Consider the following 11,615-nt stretch of genomic DNA (forward strand, 5'->3'; position numbering starts at 1 on the left):
CCCTATCTGACACCATGCCTTCGGCTCTCTTTAACAAAAAGTCATGCAAATAATGTCAGGTATAATCACATAGTTTTACTTAACTTTAAATTTAATGAAAACTATTAACATTTTTGGATGCAAATGAATACAATTAAAGCTTGATATAAGCTTCAGATAAACTTTGAGATATATTTTTACACAAAATGAGGCCTATGGATTTTTCCACTTACCTTGAAGGCACATTACAGAGGCATCTTTTTATGGTCAGTATGATCAGGAGGATTGAGTACAGTAAGAAAACCCTGTTTCAATGTTCATTTGGGTACCTGAATGTTGTTTTAGGACAGACTTGAAAAATTGTGAACCTGCCCTTTAACATAACAGTGACCATCCATCAGAATTAAAAAAACCACCTCAAACTTGGTACTGCTATTACATAATCACGTACAGTTCTACTTCACATTTGATAAATCATGTGTGCGTAGATTAATACAGTGCATACACCAGGTCCTGTCAAAACACTGGCTCAGTGAACGCTGAACGGTTTGTGTTCACTGCGCTGGCGAAATACCAGGTCCAAAACTAACACAACACACATACACACCACATATGTACTTCTACGCTTGCGAGGACCTTCACTGATACAATACAACGCCTTGCTTCTATGCCTATCTTTAGTCATCTCAAACACATTCCCGAACACAATTTAATGTCAAATTTACACCAAGTTTTAACCCTTGAATGAATTAAAGATATTATGAAAAGTGTTTGCACTCTCCAAACATGTCCTCTCTGTCAAGGTCTAAACTCAAATCTGTTGCAGCCAAAATTGTAGTACAAGAATACATACACACACACACACACACACAGTGACATATATCTCCTGTTACTGGCCAAGTTCTTTGATGTAAAATGGGCAGTAAAATGTTCTCTCAAGCGTTCATATGTCTCAACAAAACATCTGTTCCAGACAGGTATCCCTCCATTGGCACTCAAAAGCACAGCTCCCTCTCTTGGGGCTTTACAGTACGTCTCCCTGGGTTTTCCATGTCTATGCTGGAGCTCCTTTGTAGCTGTATGAGCTGTGCGCCAAAATCAAAGCCAGGTCCCCCTTCCTTACAGGCAACCAGAATCTGTCTTTCTGTTTTACGCTCTCCCCAGCTCTAAATTTCCTGATATCTCGTTTCTCTTTTCCCTTTCTGACTGTTGAAAAAAAAAAGAATGTAATTGTCTGTTAAAATAACTCTACAAACACAAGACATGACTTCACTTTTCTACAGTCATGACTGTAGTTTTGGGTGTAATGATGGAAGGTTGTTGGAAGTCAGATTTGTGTGGGAAAGACTGATGGGGAAAAAAATACCAAATAAAATAGTTAACTGTCCAGTGTTGTCTGCAGCTCTGTGTGTTGTGCGTTGAAGGGTGGAGGTAGGCTAAAGCTTGGCATCGTTCAGGGTAGTGTGGCTCCGAAAAAAAATAAAACGATGCTCATTGCTTTCCTATCGCTCATGCATGCCGCCATTTGCATGTATATTGCAGACACAGAAATGCATATGATTGAGAGCTTTCTAAACTCCCAAACCTCCATCTCTCTCCTTTTTCTCGCTTTTTCACTTCGCTCCACATCGCCTCACCCCAACCATCTCAAAATATTTGCAAAATCTCTCCGCCACCATTTTGTCTGATATCTTTTTTTCCCCCCTTTTGTCTGAAATATATTAACACAGTCCTCTCTCCTCCTTCTCTGATGTCTCTTCTTCTTTCCTGCTTGCTTAATTTCTTTTCTTTTGCTCCCCTAATGCAGCTTTTATCGTGAGTCCTGTTCTTTTTTATTAGCAGTACAGAAAGCGTGACATTTATGTGAACAGCTCTCTGAGTTTCTCTTCACTATTGTCTATCAGTGAAGCTTCAGACCCCCCCAGCACCATGGCTCCGTACAGAGTCAGCTCTTGCCCTCTGTCACCATTCATAACTCTCATATCAGCCAGCAATGAAACTTAATATCTTCATATCTTCATATCAACCATCCCTGCCTTTTAATAATATGGGAAATTGCTGGTCTAGGTAGCTGCTTGAAATGAATATTCTGGATCTACATCAGTTGCACTCATTAAATCAGAAGAAATAAAGGAGAGAAAAATATCTCATTAACTGTATATGAAAGCATTACATTTGTCATTTACAAGTGACAAAGATGTTAATTTATCCAGATGTGTGCAACATGTGCAACACAGTGATGATGAGTGTATCAAAGCCTCTAATGACCACAGAACAATTCCCCTCCCACTGTAAAGTCCTCTCATGAGAGCAACCTGGAAACTGAACCTGTGTGTGTATGTTTGTGTGTTCACGTTTCTATGTGTGCATGTGTATGTGTGTGTGTATGTGTGTGTGGGATGAGCACATGTGCACATGCTTGCATTAACAGACGCAGTTCCTGACTGATCTGTTTAAAGACACACCAGCCACTCTGATTACTGTCTCCATAGCCAGCCATAAATAATGAGATTTAGCTCAATTAAGATCCTCTTGAGGTGTAAAATAAGTGGAGAGGCTACAGTTAGCCTCCAGTAATCCACACAGCTCCTGCTCGGCTTGCTAGTGGATTACAACCCCGGGGTCATTGTTTATCCTTTACGTAAACTAGAAGCTGTGTGCAGTGCTCACGCTGCAGAGCCGAGCAGAGCAGAGCAGACACCTCCTAGCCTGATAGTATCTGATCTCTCAGCTACTTGACGAACAACAGGACACTCCAGCTTCCACCTTCCCCCAGCAGCAGTACCATCACCGCCAATGCTCCATCCATCTTCTGGTTCTTACTCTGGATCTCTATCTCCACTGTTCAGACATGGGGACTGGAAGGGCAATTCAATCTCTGTTATATCTGCTGAGAAATGGTGATGCTGCCGCTGTCTGATACAGTAGGAGGTGGGGTACAGGCCACATGTGTGTAATGCCACACAGGAAGTTCAACTCAAGAAAGAAAACCTTTAAAATTGTGAAACAATTTCTACACATTGCAGTTAAATACAAGCAAATTACATTCAAATTTCCAGTTAAATGTACAGGATCTCACATATGTCTCATATATTTGTGAAAACTCCGACTGGTCTGAGACTCTGTTGGGTTACAATTCACAAGTTCTTTGAATCTTGACATCCAGACTGCCCAGAGTGACATGCCCTATTTTCCGCAGGTCTGATTAAATAGATGTTACATGATAATCATTAAGATGAGAGTGTTATTTTTAAGGGACGTTAGCTTGCTACAAGTCTTTATTTGGTTTATTTCTCTTACATCATTGTTTTTATATTTGGTGTTTTAAACATTTCATATCTAAGTCATGGTAATAAGACAAAACTAAATAGAGATGAAAGGACAGCATGTTTCCCTCTATGCCGTTGAGAGTTTTACTGATTTTCCTCAAGACCAGTTGTTCTTCTTCTCTGATTACCTTCTTACAAAACAAGTGGACAAGTTAGCAAGGTTACTTAAAAGTAGCCTGCTGACGGCTTCTGCTGCTTTCATTTTTCATGTGACCCTCACCTTGCAGGTTGAGGTGGCCCCTCATGTCTCCCATTTTCTGAGATGAATTAAGACTCTCCACAACGCTGAAAATCAATTACCATGTAATAGGCCTTTGTATTGGCATACTTTGTATGGTGTAATGTAGCTTCGTAGTCTAACCATGCTTGTACATCAGGGTTATGTTGTTCACTGGCAAAAGACAAGTATGTTAAATAACTGCACTGAGATTATCAACTCCGTGTTCAGTACAAAAAGTCTATACTCAGGCGGGGAAGACAATGCGATAAACAAGAGTATCAGATGACTTCTGAGAATGACAGAACAACAGAGAGGGTTTTTTAAATTGACTTGCTGAAATCATGCAATTCCACAAATTGCTTGCCAGTTAGACAAGTGTGCATCTCACTCTGCTCTGAGTGACTGAAAGAGTTGCAAACTTCACTTCAGAGGTTTGACAACACCTCATCCAGTGTGTGACAGAAACTGTAGTTCTGCAGAGGGAGAAAGGAATGTCTCCCGGAGAGGTGTGGTCTGTCTTTCTGTCTCTCCGCATGTCTGTTGGTCTTCTGGGCTTCCATTTTATGGCGTGTTGGTGAGGCCGACACAGATATGGTTTCACTCCCCTTGGCAGAGCCAGGCCCCGCTGCTGACAGCAGGTTTTATTTGATGTGGATGTCCAGTGTTGGGTTTCAGCGCTGGCTTCAACATATGATCTCCATTATGACCAGAGGAGGAACGCATGCTGGTGGATGACTCTGGGCAGACAAGGAGAGAGGTGGGGGGAGTGGAAGGGTGGGGATGGAGGGAGGCCAACAGATGGAGAGTAGCGTAGAGGGAGGGAGACATTAGAGGTAGAGAGAGACAAATGGATCAGGTGGATGATACAAGATGAGAAGATGAAACAGGAGAATGGATGGAAGAAATGAACAGAATTAATAACAGAAAGATGTGAAGGAATAAGTGAGTAAAGTGAACAGAGTTTGGGGTTAAAAAGCCAGACTAACTCCTAACTCCTACTACTCCTTCATATCTACATTTAACCTGTCATGCAACACACAACAACATTTACATACACTTTGTCTCTTAAGATTAAGTCCTGCAGAAAACATCCCCACTGAGTTTTGCACGGTCCACTTTTTAAAGTTTTATGATGTATTGTCAATGGTTTGGTTTTATTTCAGGGTCTAACATTTACCACGTAACAGCAATGACAGTGAGGACATGTATATTTTCTTTTGTATGCCACAGATATGCAGATTAGATATTTGCATCTTCCCACATGGACATCATATACCATCTGTTTATTTATTACATAAAAGGCAGCAATATTAATGCTGTTGATGTTATTAATGTTTTGTCAGTGTAATGTCTTTGAAAAATATGCAGCCCCTGTACATTATCACTCAACTTATTTAACAACATAATAGAATTTTCCCACTTTAATAAAGTAATTAGTCCATAAATGTGACGATGTAGACAGTAATGTACACATGCGTAAAGTTGAGCTTAATGAAACTGTCTTATCAGTGAAGTAATACAATTCAATACTTTGCTGAGTTATAAATGACTTATCTTTGTAGTTATCAATATCCCACTGATGCAGGATGCAGGAACTCAATGGCGCACAGTCAGTCTTTACACAGCATTGGACTTTACATTTTACAAAACTATATCTATGACATATGGCAAGACTATTTTAATCAAAATATTAACATATTTTGTAAACTATATGAACAACATTCAACATTAGTTCCACGGTCCTGAAAATGAGGAGGACATAATACATCTGTCTGTATACAAAGCTGAAATGAAAACAACCAATTGCTAATCTGATACAGCATGTACAATGGCTCGTGAAATTTAATTATATGTTGGCACAACATACATTGATGTTTCTTAACTAGGTGCCTCTAAGCACAGTCCTTTAAAATGTGGAATATGTTCAGCTAATAGATTCAAGGTGTTAGATGGCATTTGTTTAAAGCGAGAAGAATTAATTACACAGAAAGTCTTACATAGCACCTGCTGTAAAAGGTCAAAAAGATAAGTGACAGAGCAAACAAAGGTTTTGTTCAACAAATTTATAGATTCTGTGTAAGGATGTTTCATTGGTAAAACAGCAGAAAAATGACTTCAGAAATATACACACAGGTGCTGCACGAAGACTGTCATTGTTGTAATGAATTCACATCATATATCAAATTATTGTCAAACTCCAAGTAAGTGGAGTGATAATTGACACAAATGGAGCCTGTGATGACAGTAATATAGGCAAAACAGGATTATCATCAGCTTTAACAATTAGGAATCACCCTCAGACAGAGTATTCTGTATGACCTTCATAGCCCCCCCCCCCCCCCCCCCCACACACACACACATCATTATGTATGCATTTACATCACTCCCAAAACAGGCTGTTTTTCCCAACCACATATAGAACAGCCTTGCAAATATCATTCTTAAATAATGGGAGTAAGTTATGGTATAGCCTACCATCTTCCCTTGTGCTGATGATAACTTGGCCTAACTCTACCACTACTGTGTTTAATAATTTGATGGAGAAGGAGGAGAGGGGGGGGGTCATATTTATTGGATTTAACTGTTTTGGGGGCTCTCTCTCCGTCAAATTGAGCCTGCACACCATTCTATAATTCCTTCTTATCGGCCAGAGGCTTTAGTTATTTACTTTAAAATGGACTAATTTCTTATTCCAGCGGAGGGGGGACCGGCTGCTGACTTGAACAGCTGCTTCATGACCCAAAAAACTGTCAGTCTTTCCCTGGAATAAATTGTGGAATGTTCCATTCTGCGGCGCGGGGGTGGCACAAGCTAGACGAAACCACAATCGTCTTCGGTAATGTGCTATTAGCTCTTTTTCGGCGAAACAAACACAATTACCTTTATATTTTGAGCTACCTGGTTCTGTTTGCGAGAGATTCAGCGAGGCTTTGAAGCGAAGTAGAGTAGACATTTTCTGCGGCTCACCCCCGCCTCTGAGAGCAGAGATTCGTGTAGGCTCATAGTAGAATCAATTCACAGAGAGGGCAGCTTGAAACCGGCCGCTCATGCCTGTGCGCTTAGTTTGGAGAGAGTGGCGTGTCGGGCAGCTTGGAGTTTAATAGTCCGGGTAGCATCCGTGCTGTATGTACATGTCTGTCTCCCCATGTGTACGTGCATGGCTGTCATGGCTGTAAAAGACCGAAAGTGAGAGAGGGATAGAGAGAGAAAAAAATATGTGCAAGGAATTTTGATTTGATATGCTGTTAAATCTGTGATTGAATCTTTGATTTAGGCGCAGCGGAGGTTTATGACAGATGTGGTGAAATAAAGTTTCAACCAAGTCCGCTCTGGTGGAAGTCATGCTCTCTCTCTCTCTCTCTCTCTCTCTCTCTCTCTCTCTCTCTCTCTCTTTCTCTTTGTTAAGCGAAATACAGCTGTCAGGGAGATGAAAAGTATGCGAGCATTTTCACCTTCTTCCTCCCCTCAAAAAAACTCCCAAAACTTTTCACCATGTCAAAAGAGATCTGACACAGAAACACATTCATTTTGACACTTGTCACACACAGTTGGCATGACTCAGATGGCTGCAAAGTTGACAGGCTTCGTGCCCAGTTACCTCTGTTATTTGTTCATGTGCACAAAGAAACATGAGTGGAAAAACATCAGATCCACCAGCACATTTAGATTTAAAGATATGTCACATTAGACCACACAAATAGTAATAATATGGCAGTTTTGTGTAAGGTGCAACATAAACATAAGACAGTGTCACTTAATTCTGGTTATAATATTTGAAAATGCTAAGGCCAATTTACACATTATCATTAAGACAATTTCTCCTGCTTCCTGTGCAGTTTTGTTTAACTTCTCATCTCCAGCTCACTTTCCTAAACACACACAGTAAAAACACCTCACATGTTCATCAGTTTCTCTTAGTTTAATCTTTGAGATAAATTATTCACTGATATACAGTACAATAGAGTGTCCAATCAATCCCCCTGATGAACTCTCCCTCTGCTTCCCCTAACTGTCTCTCCTTTCACATTATTCTGTTCATTTACACAGTCCGTCCGTGTGTGTGTGTGTGTGTGTGTGTGTGTGTGTGTGTGTGTGTGTGTGTGTGTGTGTGTGTGTGTGTGTGTGTGTGTGTGTGTGTGTCAGTGGTGGTGGCTTGTTTAATGCACTGCAGGTTGGCTCCTGCAGCAGGTCTGGCCAGATAAGAGCAGCACACAGCTTTCTGTAGGGAGGGAGGGAGGGAAGGAGAGAGAGAGAGAGAGAGAGAGAGAGAGAGAGAGGGAGGGGGGAGGGGGGGCAGACATTGCCTCTTCACACACACATAAACCATTAAATTGTAATAATGGGGCCACCAGCACTCAAACTTGGATCCATAGCGCCCCCTGTGGGTGATTAACTGAGTGACAGCCAAAGTGACAGGGACCCTGTCGTTTAGGTTGTGTCTGTGCAACCTGGCAGATTCAACGACTCTCTTCTTTTATAGTGTGATAGCGGGCACAGGTGAAGGTCAGAAAGAGTGAGGAAAAGCACAAAAAGAAAGCGGAGATGAGAAAAAAGGGTGTAGGCACAGAAAATAACCTGGAGCTACAGCCATAATGAACCATTGTGAATAGATCATTTTATATTTACATTCTGTAATTTGGCAGATGCTTTTATCCTAAGGACCTTACAAGAGTGGCAAAACAATCAAGCGTTAGAGGACAGTGACTCAGAAAGAGACATGGTACAAATTCTTAACTAGCGTTCGACAAAAGTTTGTTTTTTTAAATGATAATGATGCTATTAAGTGTATAGGAAATACCATGAACAACAAAAAAGCACTGCAACAATCAAAGGTCAAAGGTCAATGGGGCTCAAATTTTCTTCTTCCAACTACCTGAGAATGAGTTTGCACTGTACAATTACAAACAGATATCACAATTGTTTTCTTCTGTCTTTGACTCAACATTTGCCTATTTCTGACAATCAATATGATAACAACATTAAGATTATGATATGAGGAGATAACCTAATTAACATATAGCAAGTCAAAAGTTTTTAGGGTGGGTGGGATTGCCCAGAGGGTACTCATTATGTTTAAACTTACAACTACAGCCTCACTTAGAGCCACTATCATGTGGCAGGAAAAACAGAAACAAAACCCTGTAATAATACATACATTGGATTCCAGAAAAGCTGGATTTTAAACGGTATACACTGCAAAAAGAGTTGCATTAAAAATGAGACGTGTAGAATTTTAACACGTGGCGATGGTGCTCAGGGACTACACATGTGTTAAATTTAAGACAATCAATGTGTGAGCCATTTTAACACAAATTGTGTCAGGTAAATTTACACTCAAATGTGTTATTTTAACACATTAGGTGTTGATTATGTTCCGAATGATCCGAAACTACTAATTAATGTGTAATTAATTACCAAGCATTTGTAATTCTTGAAATTCTAAAAATGAATAAATAAATACATTAAAAAAAAAATAAAAAAAAACACATTAAGTTGTCAATGTTGACACGACAAAACAATACATGAGTAACTGAGTTACCAAATGTTACCAACAATTAAACTTACATAGGCAGTTTACTGAAACATGACATCATACACAGTTAGTACTTGTTGATATTGTGTAACAAGAAACAACAGTAATGTCACAACAATAAAAGAAATCATATAGTTTTGAATTCATGTTCAAAGATAAAACTTTTTAGATCAGACACCAACAAATCTACACATCTGGAATTTGTTGTCAATTACAATCACTCTTGAATAACTTGTCCATGGCACAGGTCAGACCATCATCTACAGAGAGAGAGAGAGAGAGAGAAAGAAAGAAAGAGAGAAAAAATGGTAATAATAATAGTAGTAGTAATAATAATTAATATAACCTTATTAAGCGTAATTAATATGTTCTTTCAGAGTAAAAAAACACACATTTTGGCTGTTTTTTAAGAAATCATTAGATGTTACAAATCCATTCACGTTTCCTTCAATGTGAACACTCAAGGAAGGGAAAGTGGCAATGAGCTTTTCAGCACTTGGTGGGTAACTGGTGGGCGAAATCTACAAACACTTAACTCCAATCAGGTCTGAAATTTTGAGTGAGACCAAAATGGCTTTTGACCCAGACGATCTGCTATACGCCACTGCAGTGGTAAAACACTGATATTTTTCAGCTTGTGCTTCGTGCATCTGGTACACTAACTTCGTGGTCCTGCAATCCTATCATGTATTTTCGTGCATCTAGTACACTTACATCGTGGTCCTGGGATCCTATCATGTATTTTCATGCATCAGCCTCTCCCTCCATCCTCACCTGCGCACCCACACATAAGCACTCCTCCATGGGATACACTCCCTGCCACACCCAGGCCATTTTATTGAGAGCTTTTTATGTCCTACCATATAAAATATGTTTTTTGTTTTTTTTATAATCTCTGCCATCCCCCAGATGATAACACAAGTACTGTGTCAATCTATCCAAAGGCATTTAAAAAAACACACACACACACACAACATCAAAATGCTATCAACACAGTCATGTGTGTTGTTCTGGTGTGTTCATCAGATCATGTCGGCTCATGTAACGTGTGTGTGTTGTCCAAGCCTGAGCCTGCAAGGACCATAAAATCCTATTTTATCTTTCCCTGCATCATCAGAGAAAGACTGATTGAGAGAGACAGTCGAAAAAAGTGAGAGAACAAGACCACATCTGCATTAAACAAATCAATGTGTCAGCGTGAAAAGTACAATCCTTTCTTACTCTTTTTATTCTTTTACCCACACGCGTATGTCATCTATTTTTAGCAAGACCAGGTAGTGACACACACAAGAGACCCCCATACCTCTCTCTCTGTCTCTCTCCAGTTTGCTATCAATGGGAAGCCAGCTGCTGCCAGACTCATTCACTGCACATGGAGCGAAGGCCGGCCCAGTCAAGTTAGTGAAGTGGCACTACAGTCTGCAATTTTTCTCTCTTTACCTAAAGTGCCTGAATGTATGGCAGACAATCAGAGTTCCGATAAGCCCTCCTCACCTCTTGTTTGCTGTGTGAATACAAAGAGAAAAACACACAAAAAGCTTCAAGATATTAAGATGTTGTTCTAATAAGTTTGTCTGTCCCAATTTCTCTCAGTCCTGTTCATCCAGAGAAAGAAGTTCCTTTAAAATTACACTAAATGTCACTGTTTAACTCCTTTTGCTTAACTTAAGGCTTGTATTATCTATCGACACATGCTTCATTGTTAATGGACGGTGTCAGTGCTGCTTTTACTGGCGACCAGCAGCGTCACACTTTCCACACTGCACTTGAACTTTTTCTTGCCATGGCATCACGCGGTGTGAAGCAACATTTTCTTGTAGAGGAGCTTCTTTTCTTTGATTATGTGTCACTGCTGACAACAAGGAGGCCTGTTTTGATTTCCTTCTGTCTCTCTGTCTGTCTTTCACACAGCCAACCGGCATGTTATGCTAATTGGACACATGTACTGGAAGCTCTGTTGTGTTGCCCCTGTTCTGTGGTGTTTGATTATATATTCATTGTATCTGGCCTGTTTCTGATGCTATGACGAAGAAGCCAAAATTTCCATCTGTGTTTCTCTTCTCTTCTCTCCTCTTCTCTTCTCTTTTCTGTTTGAGACGACCCTAAAGGCCTTATTGATATCTGTTACAGCTAAGCAGATCAAATGTCTGCTCTTCAATTGTATTTTCAAGGTGATGAATGATGTACGCCTGGTTATGGTTTTACAATATCAAAATGCATGATAAGCACTTTGAGCTGCAGCCAAGTCCTGGATTTCTCTGACTCAGTTGAACAAATTCATCACATGTTTTTGTCTCCTGTAGGTGGGGGTTGGTAGGTGCTTCATTTATTCTCCCAGCAGTTGTCCCAGCAGCAACATTTTCTCTCACTTCATATTACAGCTTTCATGTGTCTTGTTTTTTGTGCCCATTTTTCATCCCTTTAAGCTTTTGGCTTAATATATTTCGTGGTAGTAAATGTCACCCACTTTTTTTCTTGACTGTTTTGTCCATCTCAGCTTTCTGTCTGTCAAGGTGTTGTAATATGGAGCCAGTGTGACCAGATTAGGCACAAT

This window comes from Scomber japonicus, chromosome 7 (genome assembly GCF_027409825.1).
Source record: "Scomber japonicus isolate fScoJap1 chromosome 7, fScoJap1.pri, whole genome shotgun sequence".
NCBI classification, from domain to species: domain Eukaryota; kingdom Metazoa; phylum Chordata; class Actinopteri; order Scombriformes; family Scombridae; genus Scomber; species Scomber japonicus.